The 15,625-nt window shown below is 49.6% G+C and overlaps 1 pseudogene; it reads left to right on the forward strand.

The window, feature by feature from the left end:
* Positions 1–15,625, forward strand: part of LOC115127030 (ubiquitin carboxyl-terminal hydrolase 32-like) — an 83,537-nt pseudogene that overhangs the window by 19,065 nt on the left and 48,847 nt on the right.

The raw sequence follows: 15,625 nt of genomic DNA on the forward strand, positions 1-15,625 counted from the left end.
CAAGTGTGTCTTAGTAATGAGCCGATAGTTGGTGTGAGTTAGTGGTTGTATTTACGGTGTAATCTTCTCACTATCTTCCGGGTTGTAGAAGTGTACATTTGGAGTGTTTATGTATAAACTCACTTGTTATGAGTCCCAAACGCAGAAGGCAATTAATTTATTTTCTGTATGTCTGGCTAGTCAGTCAGAGATGTGTAGCCTCTTGTTTAAGAACAAAATACTGTCAAGACTGTTTTTTTTTTCCTTCCAAACAGCAAGCAATTAAAGAGATCAGTCTAAACCAGCCAGTAGAGTCATGTCCTGAAATAGACAGTTAGCCATTTAGCCTAGCGGTTAACCTAGTGTGCTAAGCTAATTGATGCATCGCAAATGGCACCCTATTCCCAGCATAGTCAGGGAGCTAGCTAACAAGGGGATGAGGTATGTCTGTCAGTCAGGGAGCTAGCTGGTCCTGGAGCCAGCCGGTCAGGGAGCTAGCTGGTTCCTGGAGCCAGCCAGTCAGGGAGCTAGCTGGTCCTGGAGCCAGCCAGTCAGGGAGCTAGCTGGTCCTGGAGCCAGCCGGTCAGGGAGCTAGCTGGTCCTGGAGCCAGCCGGTCAGGGAGCTAGCTGGTCCTGGAGCCAGCCAGCCAGTCAGGGAGCTAGCTGGTCCTGGAGCCAACCAGTCAGGGAGCTAGCTGGTCCTGGAGCCAACCAGTCAGGGAGCTAGCTGGTCCTGGAGCCAGCAGGGAGCTCTGGTCCTGTCAGGGGAGCTAGCTGGTCCTGGAGCCAACCAGTCAGGGAGCTAGCTGGTCCTGGAGCCGATCCATAGGAGAGAGAAAGAGTTCTATAGATTAGCAGTGTCAGGCAGGCTGAGCAAAGACACACAGCAACAAGATGAGCAGGTGTTTCTTCCCCCTCAGCTCTGCTTTCCTCTCTAGTCCCAACCAGGCCTTTACCACTGCACTATTCACTGCTAGGCTAGCCCACGCTGGCCTGCGTTCAGTAAACACAACACAAATAGCTTTCATTCAGCTTTGTTTACTGTTTGGCATTGATACATGGACTTTATTGGTGTATTTCTGAAAGACCAGTCTGAGGACCTTTTTACTTTTAGGTTTTATTTGTATTGTGTGTGTGTGTGTGTGTGTGTGTGTGTGTGTGTGTGTGTGTGTGTGTGTGTGTGTGTGTGTGTGTGTGTGTGTGTGTACACGTACGTGCATATGACGCGCATGCTTGTTTGTTTATGGAGGATTTAGTATTGTTCAGCTGTTATACTTAAAGGGGCATTCAGTCAGTCCATGACGGGCCCCACCACACACTTCTGCCCCTCCCCCCAAACTCCACTCCATGCTTCTCAATTATTGATCTGTCCACTGTTACTTCCCCCCCATGCCGTTTCCATACCCTCTCTTCCCCTCTCTTCCTCTTCCTCTCTCCCCCCAGGTTATGTTCTCTATTTGTTTAAGTCTGATGTTTCAGGGAAGGACTGAGGTAAAAAAAAATATTATTGAACCACTGAAGCAGTTGGTGCTTATTTGTTTTCAATCGGTCCTCTTGACCTCTCCACTTCTCTCTTTCTCAATCGGTCTTCATATTGAACACACACACGCACCGATTGAACTCTCTCCACAGAGTCAACTGAACCCTGCTGAGGCTGGCTGTTCTAGGAATAAACCTTAGGGGGGGGGGGGGGAGTGAGAGAAAGAAAGAAATAGCCCCTATCAATCCACACGTACATCCCAATCTGTAGCTTTCACTGCTAGCCTGGCTACATTATCCCCCCAGTGGTCTCACTGTGTTATTGAGAAATTTAGAAATGCAGACAGCAAACTAGGACGTCGGTTTTAGCAGTGAGATTTAGGAACCAGCTTGGCTTTGTGATGGAAATCCGGACTGGTCTCCTCTCCAGCCAGAAAGTGAATGTGACTTAATATACATCCCAAACATGATCAGATTTCCCTAAATGAGTGCACTACAAAATGAGTGCACTACAAAATTAGTGCACTACAAAATTCCATTGAGGCATGCGGTCTTGATTTTTGTTTTGTGTTTTGACACCTGTCTGACTGACGTATGGGCTGGCTCATGGGACAGTGTGGTGGAAAGGGAATCCTGGGCTAGTATGAGCTAGTGAAACCTTAGGTTAATCCTATTAGCTGTGGATTAGTGTGATGAAAGGAGAGGGAGGATTAACCCAGGGCCGTCCGGCCCCTTTCTGGCTGGCAGGTTTCATACTAAACAGTGGCTGTAGTAGTGTACCTAGTGAGCCATGGCACAGCCTTTTAGGATGAGTCATGGTCTCTGCTCAAGACTAACCTGGATAGACTAAATCCCTTACAGATAGGGTAACCAGAATTCCCAGATTTTTTCAGAAATCCATTTTGGAAGATTCCTGGAATTGGGGAATAAGCAGGAAATCTGGAGGTAAAAAAATAATTTAAAAAACCTACTTAAAGATCCGGGGCCAGACGACTACTAAAGACTACTATCCTCTGTGCTGCTCGTTCCAAAGCTGTCCATCATCCATATGCCCATCAGAATGGAACCATGAAAACATATGACGTCCATCCGTGGCTGTCCCCATAGCACCATGTGGTCCCCTATAGCACCGTGTGGTCCCCTATAGCACCATGTCCCCTATAGCATGTAGTCCCCTATAGCACCATGTATTCCCTATAGCACCATGTAGTCACCATGGGTCCCCTATAGCACCATGTAGTCCCATATAGCACCATGTAGTCCCCTATAGCACCATGTACTCCCCTATAGCACCATGTGGTCCCCTATAGCACCATGTGGCCCCCTATAGCACCATGTGGTCACCATGTGGTCCCCTATAGCACCATGCAGTCTCCTATAGCACCATGTAGTCACCATGTGGTCCCCTATAGCACCATGTACTCTCCTATAGCACCATGCAGTCTCCTATAGCACCATGTAGTCACCATGTGGTCCCCTATAGCACCATGCAGTCCCCTATAGCACCATGTAGTCACCATGTGGTCCTCTATAGCACCATGTACTCTCCTATAGCACCATGTAGTCACCATGTGGTCCCCTATAGCACCATGCAGTCTCCTATAGCACCATGTAGTCACCATGCAGCCTCCTATAGCACCATGCAGCCCCCTATAGCACCATGCAGCCCCCTATAGCACCATGCAGTCTCCTATAGCACCATGTAGTCACCATGTGGTCCCCTATAGCACCATGTAGTCCCCTATAGCACCATGTAGCCCCCTATAGCACCATGTAGCCCCCTATAGCACCATGTACTCTCCTATAGCACCATGTAGTCTCCTATAGCACCATGTAGTCACCATGTGGTCCCCTATAGCACCATGCAGTCTCCTATAGCACCATGTAAATGTAATGTAGTCACCATGTGGTCCCCTATAGCACCATGCAGTCTCCTATAGCACCATGTAAATGTAATGTAGTCACCATGCAGCCCCCTATAGCACCATGTAGCCCCCTATAGCACCATGCAGTCTCCTATAGCACCATGTGGTCCCCTATAGCACCATGCAGTCTCCTATAGCACCATGTAGTCACCATGTGGTCCCCTATAGCACCATACAGTCCCCTATAGCACCATGTAGTCACCATGTGGTCCCCTATAGCACCATGTACTCTCCTATAGCACCATGTAGTCACCATGTGGTCCCCTATAGCACCATGCAGTCTCCTATAGCACCATGTAGTCACCATGCAGCCCCCTATAGCACCATGCAGCCCCCTATAGCACCATGCAGTCTCCTATAGCACCATGTAGTCACCATGTGGTCCCCTATAGCACCATGCAGTCTCCTATAGCACCATGTAGTCACCATGTGGTCCCCTATAGCACCATGTACTCTCCTATAGCACCATGCAGTCTCCTATAGCACCATGTAGTCACCATGTGGTCCCCTATAGCACCATGTAGTCACCATGTGGTCCCTTATAGCACCATGCAATCTCCTATAGCACCATGTAGTCACCATGTGGTCCCCTATAGCACCATGCAGTCCCCTATAGCACCATGTAGTCACCATGTGGTCCCCTATAGCACCATGTAGTCACCATGTGGTCCCCTATAGCACCATGTAGCCCCCTATAGCACCATGTAGCCCCCTATAGCACCATGTAGCCCCCTATAGCACCATGTAGTCAGCACCATCACCATGTGGTCCCCTATAGCACCATGTAGTCACCATGTGGTCCCCTATAGCACCATGTAGCCCCCTAGCACCATCTCCTATAGCACCATGTATAGCACCATGTCACCATGCAGCCCCTATAGCACCATGCAGTCTCCTATAGCACCATGTAGTCACCATGTGGTCCCCTATAGCACCATGTACTCTCCTATAGCACCATGTGGTCCCCTATAGTCCATGTGGCCCTATAGCACCATGTGGTCACCATGTGGTCCCCTATAGCACCATCAGTCTCCTATGCACCATGTAGTCACCATGTGGTCCCCTATAGCACCATGCAGTCCCCTATAGCACCATGTAGTCACCATGTGGTCCCTATAGCACCATGCAGTCTCCTATAGCACCATGTAGTCACCATGTGGTCCCCTATAGCACCATGCAGTCTCCTATAGCACCATGTAGTCACCATGCAGCCTCCTATAGCACCATGCAGCCCCCTATAGCACCATGCAGTCTCCTATAGCACCATGTAGTCACCATGTGGTCCCCTATAGCACCATGTAGTCCCCTATAGCACCATGTATAGCACCATGTAGCCCCTATAGCACCATGTAGCCCCTATAGCACCATGTAGTCAGCACCATGTAGTCACCATGTGGTCCCTATAGCACCATGCAGTCTCCTATAGCACCATGTAAATGTAATGTAGTCACCATGTGGTCCCCTATAGCACCATGCAGTCTCCTATAGCACCATGTAAATGTAATGTAGTCACCATGCAGCCCCCTATAGCACCATGCAGCCCCCTATAGCACCATGTAGCCCCCTATAGCTGCAGTCTCCTATAGCACCATGTGGTCCCCTAGCACCATGCAGTCTCCTATAGCACCATGTGTGTCCCCTATAGCACCATGTACTCTCCTATAGCACCATGCAGTCTCCTATAGCACCATGTAGTCACCATGTGGTCCCCTATAGCACCATGCAGTCCCCTATAGCACCATGTAGTCACCATGTGGTCCCCTATAGCACCATGTACTCTCCTATAGCACCATGTAGTCACCATGTGGTCCCTATAGCACCATGTAGTCTCCTATAGCACCATGTAGTCACCATGCAGCCCCTATAGCACCATGCAGCCCCTATAGCACCATGCAGTCTCCTATAGCACCATGTAGTCACCATGTGGTCCCCATGTGCAGTCTCCTATAGCACCATGTAGTCACCATGTGGTCCCCTATAGCACCATGTAGCACCATCCCCTATAGCACCATGTAGTCACCATGTGGTCCCCTATAGCACCATGTAGTCACCCCCTTATAGCACCATGCAATCCCCTATAGCACCATGTAGTCACCATGTATAGCACCATGCAGTCCCCTATAGCACCATGTACCATGTGGTCCCCTATAGCACCATGTAGTCACCATGTGGTCCCCTATAGCACCATGTAGCCCCTATAGCACCATGTAGCCCCTATAGCACCATGTAGCCCCTATAGCACCATGTAGTCTCCTATAGCACCATGTAGTCACCATGTGGTCCCCTATAGCACCATGTAGTCCCCCTATAGCACCATGTAGCCCCCTATAGCACCATGTACCCCTATAGCACCATGCAGCCCCCTATAGCACCATGCAGCCCCCTATAGCACCATGCAGCCCCTATAGCACCATGCAGTCTCCTATAGCACCATGTAGTCACCCCCCTATAGCACCATGTAGTCTCCTATAGCACCATGTAGTCACCATGTGGTCCCCTATAGCACCATGTACCCCTATAGCACCATGTAGTCACCATGTCCCCTATAGCACCATGCAGTCTCCTATAGCACCATGTAGTCACCATGTGGTCCCCTATAGCACCATGTACTCCCATATAGCACCATGCAGTCTCCCTATAGCACCATGTGGTCCCCTATAGCACCATGCAGTCCCCTATAGCACCATGTAGTCACCCCCTATAGCACCATGTGTAGTCCCCTATAGCACCATGTAATCCCCTATGCACCATGTAGTCCCCTATAGCACCATGTAATCCCCTATAGCACCATGTGGTCCCCTATAGCACCATGTGTAGTCCCCTATAGCACCATGTAGTCCCCTATAGCACCATGTAGTCCCCTATAGCACCATGTAGTCCCCTATAGCACCATGTAGTCCCCTATAGCACCATGTAGTCCCCACCATGTAGTCCCCTATAGCACCATGTAGTCCCCTATAGCACCATGTGGTCCCCTATAGCACCATGTAGTCCCCTATAGCACCATGTAATCCCCTATAGCACCATGTAGTCCCCTATAGCACCATGTAGTCCCCCTATAGCACCATGTAGTCCCCTATAGCACCATGTAGTCCCCTATAGCACCATGTAGTCCCCTATAGCACCATGTATAGCACCATCCCCTATAGCACCATGTAGTCCCCTATAGCACCATGTAGTCCCATAGCACCATGTAATCCCCTATAGCACCATGTAGTCCCCTATAGCACCATGTAATCCCCTATAGCACCATGTAGTCCCCTATAGCACCATGTAGTCCCCTATAGCACCATGTAATCCCCTATAGCACCATGTGGTCCCCTATAGCACCATGTAGTCCCCTATAGCACCATGTACTCCCTATAGCACCATGCAGTCCCCTATAGCACCATGTAGCACCATGCAGTCCCCTATAGCACCATGTAGCACCATGTAGCCCCTATAGCACCATGTAGTCCCCTATAGCACCATGTAGCCTCTATAGCACCATGTGGTCCCCTATACCATGCACCATAGCACCATGCAGTCCCCTATAGCACCATGCAGTCCCCTATGTGCACCATGTAGTCCCTATTGCACCATGTAGCACCATGCACCATGTCCCCTATAGCACCATGTAGTCCCCTATAGCACCATGTAGCCCCCTATAGCACCATGTACTCCCCTATAGCACCATGTAGCCCCTATAGCACCATGTAGCCCCTATAGCACCATGCAGTCCCCTATAGCACCATGTAGTCCCCTATAGCACCATGTAGCCCCTATAGCACCATGTAGTCCCCTATAGCACCATGAAGTCCCCTATAGCATCATGTAGCACCATGCAGTCCCCTATAGCATCATGTAGCACCATGCAGTCCCCTATAGCATCATGTAGTCCCCATATAGTCCCCATATCCCCATGCACCATGCGGTCCCCTATAGCACCATGTCCCCTAGCACCATGCAGTCCCCTATGCAGTCCCCTATAGCACCATGCAGTCCCCTATAGCACCATGCAGTCCCCTATAGCATCATGTAGTCCCCATAGCACCATGTAGTCCCCTATAGCACCATGTAGTCCCCATAGCACCATGCAGTCCCCTATAGCATCATGTAGCACCATGCAGTCCCCTATAGCATCATGTAGCACCATGCAGTCCCCTATAGCATCATGTAGCACCATGCAGTCCCCTATAGCATCATGTAGCACCATGTAGTCCCCTATAGCATCATGTAGCACCATGTAGAGATGAATTGAGACTGTTTGGAAATCTACACTGTTTACTTTCCTTCATGTACTAGCACTGCTAGGTCTTGTGACTTGTGTTCTAGTAAGATGATGCTCGGCGAATCGGTTGCCATTTTGATTATTTTTTTTTTTTTAAAGTGTTTTCTTCTTCTCTCCTCCTACAGTAGAAGAGTCTGATATCATTGACTTGGAGAAGCGCTATTGGCTGCTGAAAGCCCAGTCCAGGACCGGACGCTTTGACTTGGAGACCTTTGTCTCGCTGGTCTCTCCTCCTATTCACGCTTCGCTAAGTGAAGGTATGTAATGTTTCTGATGTGTATTTGTGATGCAGGTAGATTATCATGGGGACCTGATGCCCCCCTTCAGCCAGACAGTTACCCATAAACATTCAAACACTCACAAAACAATGTTTTAAATGCCATACTTTGTACACGTACATATTGTGTATGGATTATTTTGTTGAGAAGCCCTTCTGATGGTCTCTCAACGTTTAGGACCATGTTGTTTGGGATTACGTACATTAAAGCCTAGATTTCTTTTGACCACAGAAGCCCCCGCACCACTGCTTGTGTTGTGAAAACATGGGGGTTTGTCTCAACCATACCGGCTGGGCTGGCCTTGGGAAGAGGTGTCTTTTGTGCTAGCTAACGTTTTGCTTATAGCTGCATTGGTTAGCAGCTAACGGTTAGCAGCTAACGTTAGCTAGCATGTAGCTAGCAGGCTAACTTGATTATAAGGGCAAACATGTCGACAATGACTTGAACAGGAGAATGTTGGCCATTTTTATTTGTGACTTTGTCACTTGCCTGTTGGCTGTGTTTTGAGTTTGGCGGCAATAGTAGCAGCTTAGTGACCTTCTGCTCCCTCTCACTCCACTGGCTTCCAGAGCGAGGCACAATGTGGGTCTTTCGAGTGGGCGGGTTTTTAGTGTGAAGACACACCTCTCCCCAGCGGCTATGTCTGGGCCCAAACCCCCATGTTTTCCTTCAAACAAAAAAAATGTATCTCACAACACGAGCAGTGGGGTTGGGTGGCTTTCTGTTTTGAAAAGACATGTTATGCATGTCTAGCACTTTTTTAAATATATATATATATATATATAACTAAACACCATGAATATTTAAAAGTTTCTGTCAGAATTTCTGTTTTACATTTCAATCTGTGGTTCATGATGTAAAATACATAAATTACGTTAACATTTATGACTGTAAATGTGATCCCTGTGATCCGGTTGGACGAGTCCCCTCTGTTTTTATTCAAGCCCTCACACAAAGCTATTTCTCTTTTACAAAGATCAATTTTATAGTAGAACTTGGTTAATTTAGCATACTTGGCATACAATCTTGTTTTCCAGGTTTGTTTCATGCCTTTGATGAGAACCGGGACAATCACATCGACTTTAAGGAGATCTCCTGTGGCCTGTCTGCCTGTTGCCGGGGACCCGTCGCCGAGAGGCAGAAATGTAAGAGCTGCTGTGTGATCAGTTCTCGTCGGTAGTGATTTCCCCAACCTATAAGGTTTCCTTTCACACATTATGGTGCATGTGAGTGGAAGAGAAGCAGAGAGGCAGAGCTTTTTCCCCTGTGGATGTTTGTTCTCGTCTTCTTCTTATGTCGACTGCCTCTGAATAGTCATTAGTGTGTCATCTACCCTGTCGGCTAAATTATCGTCAGGCCTTAAAATTACATTTTCACTCTTGGAAATGACAGCAGATATTGGAATGTTAAGACTCTTAAGATCTAAGTAATGCAGGTTGGGGCGGCAGGTAGCCTAGTGGTTAGAGTGTAGAGGAGGCAGGTAACCTAGTGGTTAGAGTGTAGAGGAGGCAGGTAGCCTAGTGGTTAGAGTGTAGAGGCGGCAGGTAGCCTAGTGGTTAGAGTGTAGAGGTGGCAGGGTAGCCTAGTGGTTAGAGTGTAGAGGCGGCAGGTAGCCTAGTGGTTAGAGTGTAGGGGCGGCAGGTAGCCTAGTAGTTAGAGTGTAGAGGCGGCAGGTTAGCCTAGTGGTTAGAGTGTAGAGGCGGCAGGGTAGCCTAGTGGTTAGAGTGTAGAGGCGGCAGGGTAGCCTAGTGGTTAGAGTGTAGAGGCGGCAGGGTAGCCTAGTGGTTAGAGAGTAGAGGCGGCAGGGTAGCCTAGTGGTTAGAGGGTAGAGGCGGCAGGGTGGCCTAGTGGTTAGAGCGTAGAGGCGGCAGGGTAGCCTAGTGGTTAGAGGGTAGAGGCGGCAGGGTAGCCTAGTGGTTAGAGCGTAGAGGCGGCAGGGTAGCCTAGTGGTTAGAGCGTAGAGGCGGCAGGGTAGCCTAGTGGTTAGAGCGTAGAGGCGGCAGGGTAGCCTAGTGGTTAGAGCGTAGAGGCGGCAGGGTAGCCTAGTGGTTAGAGCGTAGAGGCGGCAGGGTAGCCTAGTGGTTAGAGCGTAGAGGCGGCAGGGTAGCCTAGTGGTTAGAGCGTAGAGGCGGCAGGGTAGCCTAGTGGTTAGAGCGTAGAGGCGGCAGGGTAGCCTAGTGGTTAGAGCGTAGAGGCGGCAGGGTAGCCTAGTGGTTAGAGCGATGGACTAGTAACCGAAAGGTTGCAAGATCGAATCCCTGAGATAAGGAAAACATCTTTCGTTCTGTCCCTGAACAGTTAACCCACTGTTCCTAGGCCGTTTCCTCAGTGTTGTGTCATCTGTATTCCTCTGAGCAATCGGGGGAGAAGGACCTTGGTCAAAGGTAGGACCAAGAACCCGATGGTCACTCTGACGGAGCTCCAGAGTTCCTCTGTCGAGATGGGGAGAACCTTCCAGAAGGACAGCCATCTCTGCAGCACTCCACCAATCAGGCCTTTATGGTAGAGTGACCAGACGGAAGCCACTCCTCAGTATAAGGCACCTGACAAGCCCTCTTGGAGTTTGCCAAAATGCACCTAAAGATTCTCAGACCATGAGAAACAAGATGTTTGTCTACCATTCAATCTACCTTTTTAACTCTTCATTTTTTTGATGGGAGCACGATTGTCCAGTGGTTATTGAAGACATCTGCCAAGAGGTTCAAAGCTAAATCAGGTTCAGCGATTAGCAGAAATAAAATCAAAGTCACTAAAATAAAGATCATGTAGAAAGAAAAAAAAAAACATTTTAAAAAGCCTGTTCACGGAACTTTTTAAAGGTCCTCTTTGTGATGTCACAAAGCTTAGATTTTTGTCTTCTCACATCTCCATGAACAAACAACTGGGCAACGGTCGCTAATGTCTTGGGACGAAGACACCAGCAGAAACGTATTTCTCTGGTGTATTTGTTAAAATAAGAAAAAATCAGAGATTACTTCGAAGGATCTCTAGGTTTGGTCCGAGGTAGACTTAGTCACCAGCTGAATCAGTTTTAGATCATTTGAAGCTCTATTGTAGTCTGTAGTTATAAACTACAATGTTACGTTGTGGAATATTTTTGTATGTTGTTCCCTTCTTTCTTGTTTCCCCAGTTTGCTTCAAAGTGTTTGATGTGGACCGGGATGGGGTTCTGTCTCGAGACGAAATCCATGAAATGGTGGTCGCACTCCTGGAGGTGTGGAAAGACAATCGCAGACACACACTCCCTGTGAGTACTGGTAGTCACACACACACTCCCTGTGAGTACTGGTAGTCACACACACACACTCCCCGTGAGTAATGGTAGTCACACACACACACTCCCCGTGAGTAATGGTAGTCACACACACACACTCCCCGTGAGTAATGGTAGTCACACACACACACTCCCCGTGAGTACTGGTAGTCGCACACACACACTCCCCGTGAGTAATGGTAGTCACACACACACACACACTCCCCGTGAGTAATGGTAGTCACACACACACACTCCCCGTGAGTAATGGTAGTCACACACACACACTCCCTGTGAGTACTGGTAGTCACACACACACACTCCCCGTGAGTACTGAAACGCTACAGGGTAAAGATGACTCATCCAGAGCTCTTGGTCTTCTGGTAGAAAGCCATTCTAAGATATCTATCTGATGGTAAACATTTAGTATTGAATTGTACACGAGTGTAACTTCATCACAACAGAGAGACTCGCCGGTAGATAAAGACCTCTATGGATTTCACCAGCTCCCACTTTGTCCCCCTTGTGATATTTGCAAACAAACACGTTGACTGGCTCAACTGTTCTGGGGGAACTACGGTGAGCTTCTTAATTTGAAATGATGTGACGGATGAAATGAAGATCTTTATCTTCTAACGTAATTGCACAAGTTGCCTGCAGGTATGAACTTAAATAGCTCTAAATATTCACATTTATTGAAAAATGTCAAATAAATAGTTTTGACGGTATCCCGTGGATTTTTTCCCAAATAACCCCGGTATACGGTATACTCCTAAACCTGGTGGACACAGACACACTCCCTGTGAGTACTGGTAGTCACACACACACTCCCTGTGAGTACTGGTAGTCACACACACACTCCCTGTGAGTACTGGTAGTCACACACACACTCCCTGTGAGTACTGGTAGTCACACACACACTCCCTGTGAGTACTGGTAGTCACACACACACACTCCCTGTGAGTACTGGTAGTCACACACACACACTCCCTGTGAGTACTGGTAGTCACACACACACTCCCTGTGAGTACTGGTAGTCACACACACACACTCCCTGTGAGTACTGGTAGTCACACACACACTCCCTGTGAGTACTGGTAGTCACACACACACTCCCTGTGAGTACTGGTAGTCACACACACACTCCCCGAGTACTGGTAGTGACACACACACACCCCGTGAGTACTGGTAGTCACACACACACTCCCTGTGAGTACTGGTAGTCACACACACACTCCCTGTGAGTACTGGTTGTCACACACACACTCCCTGTGAGTACTGGTAGTCATTCAAGACACTCCCTGTGAGTACTGGTAGTCACACACACACTCCCTGTGAGTACTGGTAGTCACACACACTCCCTGTGAGTACTGGTAGTCACACACACACTCCCTGTGAGTACTGGTAGTCACACACACACTCCCTGTGAGTACTGGTAGTCACACACACACACTCCCTGTGAGTACTGGTAGTCACACACACACTCCCTGTGAGTACTGGTAGTCACACACACACTCCCTGTGATGTACTGGTATCACACACACACTCCCTTAGTACTGGTAGTCACACACACACTCCCTGTGAGTACTGGTAGTCACACACACACTCCCTGTGAGTACTGGTTGTCACACACACACTCCCTGTGAGTACTGGTAGTCACACACACACTCCCTGTGAGTACTGGTAGTCACACACACACTCCCTGTGAGTACTGGTAGTCACACACACACTCCTTGTGAGTACTGGTAGTCACACACACACTCCCTGTGAGTACTGGTATTCACACACACTCCCCGTGAGTACTGGTAGTCACACACACACTCCCCGTGAGTACTGGTAGTCACACACACACTCCCTGTGAGTACTGGTAGTCACACACACACTCCCTGTGAGTACTGGTAGTCACACACACACTCCCTGTGAGTACTGGTAGTCACACACACACTCCCTGTGAGTACTGCTGGGATACAGGCTAAACGGCTAGTGTGTTGGAGGTGGTTGGGTTTGATAAGTTATCTCAGTTTTGATTCTTGTTGTCCTGTTTTCTAGGAGCTGCTCACCAACGTGTCGGACATAGTGGATGGAATCCTGAAGATGTACGACACGACCAAGGTGAGACTCTTCTAGGAGATATATCAGGTGTTTATGGGGCGGCAGGTAGCCAAGTGGTTTAGAGCGTTGGGCCAGTAACCAGCAGGCAGCCTAGTGGTTAGAGGGGTGGCAGGTAGCCTAGTGGTTGGAGGGGTGGCAGGTAGCCTAGTGGTTTAGAGCGTTGGGCCAGTAACCAGCAGGTAGCCTAGTGGTTAGAGGGGAGGCAAGTAGCCTAGTGGTTAGAGGGGTGGCAGGTAGCCTAGTGGTTAGAGGGGTGGCAGGTAGCCTAGTGGTTGGAGGGGTGGCAGGTAGCCTAGTGGTTAGAGCGTTGGGCCAGTAACCAGCAGGTAGCCTAGTGGTTAGAGGGGTGGCAGGTAGCCTAGTGGTTAGAGGGATGGCAGGTAGCCTAGTGGTTGGAGGGGTGGCAGGTAGCCTAGTGGTTAGAGCGTTGGGCCAGTAACCAGCAGGTAGCCTAGTGGTTGGAGGGGTGGCAGGTAGCCTAGTGGTTGGAGGGGTGGCAGGTAGCCTAGTGGTTAGAGCGTTGGGCCAGTAACCAGCAGGTAGCCTAGTGGTTAGAGGGGTGGCAGGTAGCCTAGTGGTTAGAGCGTTGGGCCAGTAACCAGCAGGTAGCCTAGTGGTTAGAGGGGTGGCAGGTAGCCTAGTGGTTAGAGCGTTGGGCCAGTAACCAGCAGGTAGCCTAGTGGTTAGAGGGGTGGCAGGTAGCCTAGTGGTTAGAGCGTTGGGCCAGTAACCAGCAGGTAGCCTAGTGGTTAGAGGGGTGGCAGGTAGCCTAGTGGTTAGAGGGGTGGCAGGTAGCCTAGTGGTTAGAGGGGTGGCAGGTAGCCTAGTGGTTAGAGGGGCGGCAGGTAGCCTAGTGGTTTAGAGGGGTGGCAGGTAGCCTAGTGGTTAGAGGGGTGGCAGGTAGCCTAGTGGTTAGAGGGGTGGCAGGTAGCCTAGTGGTTAGAGGGGCGGCAGGTAGCCTAGTGGTTAGAGGGGTGGCAGGTAGCCCAGTGGTTAGAGCGTTGGGCCAGTAACCAGCAGGTAGCCCAGTGGTTAGAGGGGTGGCAGGTAGCCTAGTGGTTAGAGCGTTGGGCCAGTAACCAGCAGGTAGCCTAGTGGTTTAGAGGGGAGGCAGGTAGCCTAGTGGTTAGAGGGGTGGCAGGTAGCCTAGTGGTTAGAGGGGCGTGGCAGGTAGCCTAGTGGTTAGAGGGGTGGCAGGTAGCCTAGTGGTTAGAGGGGCGTCAGGTAGCCTAGTGGTTAGAGGGGTGGCAGGTAGCCTAGTGGTTAGAGGGGTGGCAGGTAGCCTAGTGGTTAGAGGGGTGGCAGGTAGCCTAGTGGTTAGAGGGGTGGCAGGTAGCCTAGTGGTTAGAGGGGAGGCAGGTAGCCTAGTGGTTAGAGGGGTGGCAGTTAGCCTAGTGGTTAGAGGGGCGTCAGGTAGCCTAGTGGTTAGAGGGGTGGCAGGTAGCCTAGTGGTTAGAGGGGCGTCAGGTAGCCTAGTGGTTAGAGGGGTGGCAGGTAGCCTAGTGGTTAGAGGGGCGTCAGGTAGCCTAGTGGTTAGAGGGGTGGCAGGTAGCCTAGTGGTTAGAGGGCGTCAGGTAGCCTAGTGGTTAGAGGGGTGGCAGGTAGCCAAGTGGTTAGAGCGTTGGGCCAGTAACCAGCAGGTAGCCTAGTGGTTAGAGCGTTGGGCCAGTAACCAGCAGGTAGCCTAGTGGTTAGAGGGGCGGCAGGTAGCCAAGTGGTTAGAGCGTTGGGCCAGTAACCAGCAGGTAGCCTACTGGTTAGAGCGTTGGGCCAGTAACCGAAAGGTTGCTGGATCGAATCCCCGAGCTGACAAGGTACAAATATGTCGTTCTGCCCCTGAACAAGGCCATTGTTCCCCGGTAGGCCGTCAATAATTTGTTATTAACTGACTAGTTAAATAAAATAAAAATGTAATTGTATTTTTACGTCTGTAATGTGTTTGATACTTCTCATAATGTGACTGCTTGTCCACTGACATTTAGTCCTTGTTGTATTATGACCCTAACCTTTGACCCCCGCACACACAGCTGGGTCACCTGACCCTAGAGGACTACCAAATATGGAGTGTGAAGAGTGCTCTGGCCAATGAGTTTCTCAACCTGCTGTTCCAGGTCAGAAAACACACACACACACACACACACACACATTCATTTTGTGGTTTGTTCCAGGTGTGTGTGTGTCTCTGTTTTGTAGTTGACGTTGTGTGTGTGTTTTCTGCAGGTGTCCCACATTGTCCTGGGCCTTCGACCTGCTACTCCTGACGAGGAGGGACAAATCATCAGGTATAAACATCTCCCCATGAACTCTTGTGTTTTACACCTCTACACTT

Source organism: Oncorhynchus nerka, linkage group LG14 (genome assembly GCF_034236695.1).
Source record: "Oncorhynchus nerka isolate Pitt River linkage group LG14, Oner_Uvic_2.0, whole genome shotgun sequence".
Taxonomy (NCBI): Eukaryota; Metazoa; Chordata; class Actinopteri; order Salmoniformes; family Salmonidae; genus Oncorhynchus; species Oncorhynchus nerka.